This window comes from Hippopotamus amphibius, chromosome 6 (genome assembly GCF_030028045.1).
Source record: "Hippopotamus amphibius kiboko isolate mHipAmp2 chromosome 6, mHipAmp2.hap2, whole genome shotgun sequence".
Taxonomy (NCBI): domain Eukaryota; kingdom Metazoa; phylum Chordata; class Mammalia; order Artiodactyla; family Hippopotamidae; genus Hippopotamus; species Hippopotamus amphibius.
Window position 1 is genome coordinate 27,137,367 of NC_080191.1, and position 10,011 is coordinate 27,147,377.

General features: G+C 44.9%; 1 non-coding gene across 1 annotated transcript; it reads left to right on the plus strand.

Annotated features, from left to right (window-relative positions):
- Positions 1-1,465: 1,465 nt before the first annotated feature.
- On the plus strand, positions 1,466-1,591 carry LOC130856233 (U6atac minor spliceosomal RNA). The gene has a single exon (XR_009054524.1). It is a non-coding gene; the product is annotated as a U6atac minor spliceosomal RNA (small nuclear RNA).
- The last annotated feature ends 8,420 nt before the right edge of the window (positions 1,592-10,011 follow it).

The following is a 10,011-nucleotide window of genomic DNA, read 5'->3' on the forward strand; positions in this document are numbered from 1 at the left end:
GTAAAGAATTATTAGGCAGATAAAAGGCAAGAAGAGAATAATACATTATCACAGGGGTGGGAACTATAGAAAGCAGCAGCTACCCCTGGGACTGAGGATACAGGGAGAAGAGGTTGCCAAGATGCACAGGCCTGGAGATGGAGCCGCTTGGAGCTGAAACTGAGAACCTTGAAGAACGAGTGCTGCTCAACTGGTACTGGTATCTCTGAGCTTTCGGGGGGAGGGGGGACTTGTGGTGTCAGGACCCCCACACGCTGCGGAAGCGTGCTGCTCCGCTGGTGTGGGTGTCTCCGCACTCAGAGGAGAGGACCCATGTGGCTGGGGTCCCACACGCTGAGGGGCATTGCTTGGCTGGTGCCGGTATTCGTGGACATGATGAGAGTAATTCTGCGAGTATGGTAAAGACCACACACTGGATTCACATGCTTCTGCTGGAATGAACTGGCATAGCTGGCTGAAGAAGCAAGGTGGGTGAGTCACACCAACAAAAACAGGAAGCCGCCAGGAAGGAGCAAGTCCCTTCTCCCGCCTCCAGCCTTGCCAGCAGCTTCTGGGGGCCCCACTGCCGGAGGCTGGCAGACACCCATCTAGCAGAGCAGCGACGTGGTTTGCAGAGTCGCAGCCCCAGTGTTACTAAAGTGGGTCTGAAGCCGAGAGACAATACCTTCATACCAGAATAGTCCTACTGCAATGCGCGAAAAAACTGGAGGCAGCAAGCCTGCCGCTGGGAATAAAGTGCATGTTGGGCATATTCCCAATGGTAGACAATCCTTGGGGGTGACTGGCCCAGCTTGACGTCTTTACGCTGGGAACGGTCCCCAGTGGCTACGTCTGTATTATGCAACTCCATCCACTGACCATAGCTGACTTATCCTAACTAACCCAAGCTGAATTCAGATTCTCTTTCAAATGTTTGAAATTTGGAAAAGATCCACCTAAACCCTGGGAATCATTAAAGCTGAGTCCAGTAAATAGATCTGTGGACATCCCCCGCTGAGGTCGCTGGAGCTTACCTGGCCCTTCCCCGCCCATGTTCTTGGTTGTTCGATTCCAGCTCTGGTCACATGAGATAACCCAGAAACCTTGCAATAAATTCTCCCCTTTCCTTCAGCTAGCCAGAACGCTTTCTGTCACTTCATATTTTCTCTAGCCTCCCAGAGCTTACATTCCAGGGGCGTTTAAGAAATGTAAACAACACCAACACTGAGGGTTGCTAAGTGTTCTAAGAGAGGCACAGAGAGTGAGCGGAGGGTGTGAACACAGAGCTGGGGCACCTAAGCTCATGGGCGGGGCCCACATTGGGTGAAAAGCAGGAATGGGATGGGTGGTGTGGTCCAGACACAGGAAACCGTTTGAAGGCCCAGAGGCAAAAAAAAAAAACAAACACACACAAACCCAAAAAACACATGGCACGTTTGAGTGAATAACAGCAGCTCAGAATGACTCATGTAGAGAAGTAGGTGGAGTGTTGTATGAAAGGAGAGGAGGTCAGCACTCCCCTTGACAAGGATGGAAGAGGCCCTTGGACCTGACAACACGCGTGCGGTCAAAGCATTGCCACCTACTTCGTGGCATCTAACCATTGTTTTTAAATGAAAACAGAAACATATATACAGGGAATAGTTTAGCGGTTACCAGAGGGGAAGAGGAAAGGGGTGGGGGAGATGGGTAAAGGGGATCCACTGTACGATGACAAATGGAAACTAAATTTTTGGTGGTGAGCATTGTGTAATGTATATCAAAGTAGAAATATAATATGCACATGAATCTTATATAACGTTATAAGCCAATGTTACCTCAATAAAATTTTTTTTAAAAAAGAAGCAGGTGGAATGGAGAGACATGATAATAACAGCTCAATTATTGAAGGTTTATTATGTACCTGGCATGATTCTAAGCAGTTCTAGGTGCTGATTTAGTCCTTGTAACAATCCAAGGAGGAAGAAATATTGTTGGGAGACATCGCTCCCTGGGAAGATAGAGACTGTATCTCCTCCAGAGCAGAAGCAGGTTTGTTTATTACATTTGTCTATTATAATAAGGATAATGTTTCCTGCTGGAGCAAAGTTCAGGCGGATTTCCTCACAGCCATTTAAAATAGAGTTGGGATTCCTAAGCTCAGGGTGTTTAGCTGTGATGCGAACTCACTGCGCGTGCAGCAGCTACCTGGCCTTGCAGCGGATCACACTGGGGACCTTGGAGGACGAGAGGAAACAATAGAAACATGAAGTTCATGTCACCTGCCGTGCTGTGAATGATAAAGCCCTTTTCCTCTGACCTGGGAGTCTTGTGTCCTCTGCCAGCATCCACGAAAGCAAGGCAAGCCAGCTCCTGAGCAGGATAAATTCTCAGACTCTTCAGAGTTCCGGACAAATGTCATCTTCTGCTTCTGGAGGGGAAACAGAGAGGACTCAAGTACTTTATCAAGGTTACAAAGCTGGTGAGGGAGCTAAAACATGAATGCATATGGACCAGCCCCAGGGCCTGAGGCCGTATCCACAGTGATGAGAAGCAGGATGGAGCTACATCCGCAGGAGCCTGTGAGCCACGCCACAGGGCTTAAATATCTCCTAAGAGTAGCAAACAGTCCATTAACGTGGGTGGGTTAGCTGCTGTAACAGGTGGACGTCAAAATGCATATTGGCTCAAACTCAACAGAAGATGATTTCTTGCTCATGTAATAGTTCGAAGTAGAAAAGTCTGGTCTGTGGGCAGCTCTCTTCCACATGGTGATTCGGGAACTCAGACTCCTTCCGTCTTGTGGCTCCCTAGGGTCTTATCTGCTTCCAGCAGAAGAGATGAGAAGAGAGCAGAGCAAACCATGTTTTTGTCTTAAAATCCACGGCCCAGAGGTGACCTGCACCATGTTTGCCAACATTCCATTGGCAAGAGCTAAGCATGTGGTGAAACGTACCTGCTGTTTCCTAAGCATAACTTCACCCTGCGGGAGGGAGCATGAGCTTCAGACCACAGAGCCGCTCAGACTTAAACAAGCGGGATGACAGGTTACACTGACACAGCTGATCCCTAGACACATTGGACATATTGGTCCAATATCATCCAAACAAATATGGACATTTGTTTGGAGGGAACAACTGTCCCTCCAGACAAAAAATGACAGCAGACAGGAAAGAAGCCCAGGATGCATTGTAGTAATCTAGGTGAGACTGGAGGAATAAAGCGGGCAAGAGACAATGAGGGGGACGGCGGGAAGTAGAGGAAATTGGGAACTGTTCAGATGGTGAAATCTGCAGGATGCTCTCTCTGCGAAAGTACACTCAGGCTCTTAGCCGACTTCAAGTGTGCTGGCCCTTTTTGACCCTGTCCTTGACTCTTTTGCTGGTTTTATATTCACAGCCTAATAATAAATGTTAGAGGGGGCAGGAGGGAAGAGATATAGCTAATATAAAAAAAGAAAGCAAAATGAACACTTTTATGCAGATTCACACTCTCACAGTGCATGTGAGAGATGAGAATTGCCCTTTCTCTGCGGTCCCACTGCAGAGGGAGTGGTGAGCAGCAAATAATTTATTTGTGAATAATCTATGCTTATTTAATGAACATATTTGTATGTGTGGGTGTGGGAAAGGATCCGTGTCCTAGTCTTTATCATAAAGATTATACAGACTACCGAGACTGCACAAGGCATCAAATGCAGATGGGGTTTCCCAAGAAGCCAACTCTAAGATGGAGATTGGCACACAAGAAAGTTTATTTGGGGCCATTGCTCCAAGAGTCATGGCCTGCTGAGGCATGAAGGCAGCATAATTGGCCAGAGGGAGAAGCTGGTCTGCAATGCAATAGCAGCAGAGCCTCAGCCTGTCCTACATGGAGGTCTGGAGCTTGGATCGCGTATAAGTCAGGGTTCTCCAGACAGAGAGAACCAATTATATATATATACTTGCAAATTATAATATGTATTATCTATTTATATAATTACATAAATCTAATTTATATATATTTTATATTTATATATATTATATACATTTTATATTTATATATAAAATGTATATAAAATATATTTCTATATAAAATGCATATAATTTATGTTATATAATTATATAAATTATTTATAAATTATATAAATATATAACATTATATATATATATATATAATTGCAATATATAATATATATATTGCAAACTCCCCCTTCCTCTGCCCTTTTGTTCTATTCAGATCTTCAGCAGATTGAATGATGGCCACCCACATTGGGGAGGGCCATCTGTTTTACTCAGTCCACCAATTCAAATGCTATTCTTTTCTGGAAACACCCACAGGCAGACCCAAAAATAATGTTAACCAGCTATCTGGGCATCCTTTGGCCCTGTCACGTTAACAGAGATAACCAGCACAGATGGTCTTCCTGGCTGTCCTAAACTGCGGAAAGGAGACAAGGCATTTGTACTCTTGCATCGACCAGTCATATTGGGTATGGGCTACCCTTAGGAAAGGGATAAGACCACAGGCAAGCTGTCTCTCTATCTGAGGAACGTCCCAGAGAGGAGCTGAGCAAAGAGTTGTCAGCTTCCAACATTCCCAGAACCTGAGGGGACTAATACCTGAGTTCTAGAAAGGGGTGGGGTGGGGTGATTCAGGATATCATATCTCAGTGTCCTCCATATATATATACATATACATGCTTGAATGCATAAATAATATTTATGATAAATATCTGCAGACTAATTCTGACCTTGACCTCACCCCCAACACACACACACACACACATTTGGATAATACGAGTGCATTCCTAGAAATAAGACGATATATTGTAACACAGGACTTATGTAACTAGCATATTATTGGAGCAAGCATGCATTTCTTACCTGTCCTTGCATCCCATCCTAGAGAAATATAATATCCTTGGGGCAGGTTTTAGCTTATCCCCAAATTAATGACATAATCCCCTCTTCAGAGTCTCTCCAGTGCAGTGTATGCAATCAGGCGCTGGAGTGAGGAAGAATGTGGTTAAGTTCTCACTGCAGCATAGAGCTGTGCAGTGATGCACTGGCCACTTAATGTATATCAGTCTCAGTGTCTTTATCTGTAATAGATGAAAAATTAAAGCACCTTAGCGTGGTTGTGGGAACAAAATGAAATAATGTAAGTAAAGCATTTAGCAAGATTGCTGGCACAGAGAAAGCTTACCACAAAGGATGCTATGATTAATAGAGGATGGATTTAAATAACAATGGGTCAAATCATGTCTGCTAGAAGACAATGGTCAAGCAAGGTTCTCTAAGGAACAGAAGTAGTAAATGTATTCCTGAAAGCTGCATGTGACGAAGTCCAGGGAAGGTCATTTTGTTTTGCTACCATAAATGAATCCTTGGTAACCTACAAGTGAGTGAAAAGAGGTAAGATTTTGAAACAAGATGTATTTCATCTTAATTATGAAAGCTCCCATTCTAAACAAAGCCTGGCTAAGAGCGCGGTAGGAAATGCAGGGATTGGTCCCTGTGTGTTGAGCAATCACCAAAAAAGGGGCTTTATTCAACCATCCCCCCACCCTCCAGTCTAGACTTTGGGTCCTTCCCCCACACCTCTGTGTCTGTTTCTTCTCATAAGCCAGTTTTGAGGCTCCTTGTTTCAGTGCTTATAGCTATGAGAAATACTCGTCAACTCTCTATGCAGAAATATTTATGAGACTGCGTCCTGGGCACATGGGTGGACTTCATTTCCAGCATCCCCTGCAGCCTGGTGTGACCATCAGATGAGCTCTAGCCAATGGAATCTGAGTAGAGGTTAGTTTGCCACTTCCATGGAGGGTGACCAGCTGTCCTAGTTGTCCTAGGACTGTGGGGTTTCCCTGGATATGAAGCTTTCTGTTTTAAAACCAGTATAGCTCAGGGAAAATCAGGTCAAGTTCATCACCTCACGTCCTGCCTAGACCATAAAATCTCCTGCATACCTCTCCCATGTTTTTTTTCCTTCCAGTTTCTTGGATAAAGGGATATCACAAATGCAGCAAGGCTGGAAGCCATGTTTGAAGGTAGAAGATCCAAATATCAGCCTGAATAATCACAAGGAAATCCCCTGACTGTCACCCCATTGATTTGGACCATTTGCCATGGAATTTGCATGAGTGAAAAAGACACTTCTATTGTGTTTGACTCATTACTTGTTGGGTCTATTTTCCTAGCACTTCAGCCTATCTTGACTCATACACAGGCATTCTACAAACTGAGTTAAAATAAAAAGACTTTACAAATTAGTGTAGAACTAAAGCAAGCACATTTAAGATATATATGCTAACTTTCTGGGAAAGTATTGATAGGGAGGGTGAAATTTCAGGAGCAATGAGAGGAAATGAAGGAGGACAAAGAGGCTGATCCTTCTACATTGTAAATACAACTCATGTCAACCACAGAAAATTCCCAAATCTTCTCTCAGAGGTTAACATTAGTATTATGAAATAGATCACACACGCCAACATCACAGGGTGCTCTAGGGGACAGAGCAAGGGACTGAAGTCAGAATGTATGAATTCACACCAGCGGCACCGGGTGGCAGCTATGTGATGGTTGTGAGTCAGTAACCCCCCTGACCTTCCACTCTTCATGTGGGATGTGAAAATGTGTTTTACCTTCTGATTGAGTATCTTCTATGAGGCAGTCCTGGGCCATGCCCTGGAGATGATACAAATATAAGATATAGCAGAGTCTCCTAAATAGACAACAGGCTAGAAATGTCTGAAAAATGCAGTACCACTAGGAACAAAAGCAAGGGGAAAGGAAAGGGCCGTGAGGCAGAGTTTTAAGTCCTCTCTTTATATCTGTCAGTGAGAACAGAGAGTGAAGGCCCTTGTCCAGGTGGTGGATGTATGGACTGAACAACAGGGGAGCAGGGCTCAAGATGCAAGGAGTCCTCGGAGCAGTAGGCGGTGAGAGACACTTGGTCAGCAAGCGTTCAAACATGTATTCAATACCTGCTCTGTGCCTGGCCTTGTGCATCCTCTGGGATTCAAGGGTGAGGAAGACACTGGCCCCTAGTTCTTCATAGTCCAGCAGAGCAGTAGATAAGTGTGTGACACAAAACCCCGTGATGGCGTCTGGACCGAGCGGGACACAGGGGAGGGGCACCATGTGCAGAGCGATGCGGCTGGGAAGACTTCCTGAGGCATGGATGCTGAAGTCTAAGTAAGTGTTGGCCGGGTGGAGGGGAGGGAAGAGAGGCCGGAAATAAAAGGGAACTTGATGACAGGGCTGGAGCGGGGTCAGGGTGTGGAAGGTGCAAGGGATGGTGCCCCGATGAGAATACAGGAGCCAGAGCAAGAAAAGAGCTTTAAAATTTTTTCCTGGGCAGAGGGGCATGTTAAGGAGTTTGCACTTTATCCTGAAAGGTATAAAAAGCCATTAAAGGCATGTTAGCAGAGGTCTGGCCTGAAGGAACGTCCTGGCAGCCCTGAGGAGTAGGGATGAGAGAGGGAGGAGGAAGACCATTTTGAGGCTCTGAGATCATCCAGGTGGGAAATGACAAAGGCCTGAACCAAGGAAGTGACAGAGGAGCCAGCCGAGAAAGTGACAGATGTGGAGGCAGAATTGACAGGAGCCGGGCTTGTTTGCACCTGGGGGGTGCAGTAACTGGAACTTCTGAGACAAGAGACGGAAGTTATCCAGGGAGGCAGAAGGTAAATAGCAGAGTGCGGACACCAAAGGGCAGAGTGAGATTGAACCGTGAGTGAAAATGGCCTCTGTCTAAAGCTGAGAAGACCTAGAGGAAGATGGAGTGATATCCTGTCATCAGAGCTACAGAGAGGCCCTGGGTGACCTCAGAGGGGGTGGCAGCCTCTCCTGAAATCTACTGGGGGAGGGGTGTGAAAATCCTTGTGGAGGAAAAAGTTGCACAGCTCAGCTACTAACTCAAAAGCTTGGCAATGTTTAGCTTGTGGGAAAAAAAGATAAAATGGCTTTGATTCACCGAGATACACAGACCCCGTTCTGGTTAATAAAGCCATGTTCTCGTTAAGCTGTGATTTGATTAAGTAATTTAAAAGATAGTTTATTTAATTTGGAGTCCTTTAGCCTTCAGAGGCCAACGTGCTTGAAACTGTGCTGTTTCTCGTCAAAATTTACAGCATTTCTGCCTGTTTATAATTGGAGATTAAAATAAAAAAACTGGAAAGAAGGAAAAGAATTCATTTAACTAAAAATGAAAAAAAAAGTTTTGCTGTGTCTTAAGTGCTTGCCTTCCTCAATGCTTGAACTGCCACCTTTTCCTTTTCCGAATGTTCAGAAAATTATGAGGGTGTGGCCTGCAGTAGAAATTTGAGAAAAATTGAATTAGAGAATTTAATTTGTCATTGGTAGTTATTCAGAACCCAGAGGATGTATTTCTCTAAGAAGCCTGTCCTGGGCTTGCCTCCATCCGACAGAAATGTGTTTCCTAGAAATTCAGAGAAAGCCTTCAAGATGTTGAGTCAAGTTCCTATTCAGTGGACAGAGAGCTGTGTCTGCTCCCAGCCAGCATGCCATGGGGAGAATGAAAAGTCAATGGCTTTGCAAAGGCAGTGCAACATCCATGCCAGAAGGAGGCAGAGACCGAGGGATGGAGGTGGGAGAAGCAGGGATGGGTGGGGGGAGAGAGGGAGCACGGTGCTCAGAGAAGAGCACAGGCTCTGCAGCCGGCCAGACTTAGGTTTGAGACCTGCTTCTGCCACCTGCTAGGCTGTCAGCTTGGCCATATTCCTCAATCTTGCTAAGCGTCAATGGAACTACTCTTGATCTGGTCCAAGTGGAGCCAATACTTCCTTATTGGGAAAAGGCCTGATCCTCTTCCTGTACAAGCCCACCCCAACGAAGTGATACTCATGCTACCCTCTTTCAGATGAGAGGCAATTTGGTTAGTTGTATGTCCCATTTACAGACAGCATTTTATGTAACAAATTCTACCAAAGAGCAGATTTTTCTTTTCCAACAAGTAGAAGGCCTTTAGGAATTCTAATTCTAATTGATCTGCTCTGTGTTCTTACATCAAAATGTCACTAAATAAATTGGAAAAGCCACAGGTGTCTCCTGTTTAACGTAAGGAGGTAAAGGAAGAATTCTAACCACAGGGAGACACTGAGAGGTTTACATTTTGGAAACTATATGCTGTATCAGAAATGTGGTCACCTGTTTCTCCCCAGCCACCATCCAAGATGAAGCAGCATAAAAGGCACATCTCAGACACCAGACTTCAAGAAACAGCAGACAGGCATATTTACTTAGCAAGTTATAAGCACATGAGTTTTGTTTATCTGCATTTATAAAATTCATTCTGGCCCTGATTCAAAAACTCATTAGGAATCTACAGTATGCTCTAAGTTACAGGCTTATTGCCTGGGTACCAAACAAAGGGCAGATTTAATGACCATAAACAAATCAACTAAACTTACTGTTTGACATCATACAAGATTATACACAGACCATGTTCCAACAAAAGTAGAGTTGACCAACTTAGGTTTTCTTTTTTTAACTTGTTCAGGGATTATATAGACAGACATGCTCCTAGAGTTTCTACCTAACCAGCAAAAGTACTCAGGGTTTAAAATTCAGCTTCGCACTATGCTTTTGATGGATCGTAATCTCAGTGGTGTTTTTCCTTTTGGACCAGTTGCAGCTGACAAGGGTTCTTGGTTCCAAAGCAGAGAATCCACCATAGCTAGCATGAGCAGAAAAGCAGTTTCCTAGAGGATATCAGGTAACGTTCCAGAAGAATCCAGGAACTGTGGACTGATTGCAGGCATAGTCCTGGGGGCAAGGACCCCACTGTTAGAATCAGGGCTGCCAAAGCCTCTAAAAGCTGCTGCTTATTCATCCCACTCAGGCAGCCTTTATGGGAAGCAATTCCACACGTCAGCTGCTCTAAAAGGAAGGCTTGTGTGGTAGGTTCGTTGGCAGAAGCTGGGTCACATGCTGCCACCCTCGTTCAAGAAAGGCAGAGAAACAGCTCTCTAATTCCTCTGTTAGGGAGGCAGGACTCAAGAGGAATGTCCCCAGATATAGAAGGACTGTTCAAAAGGCAATGGCCAGT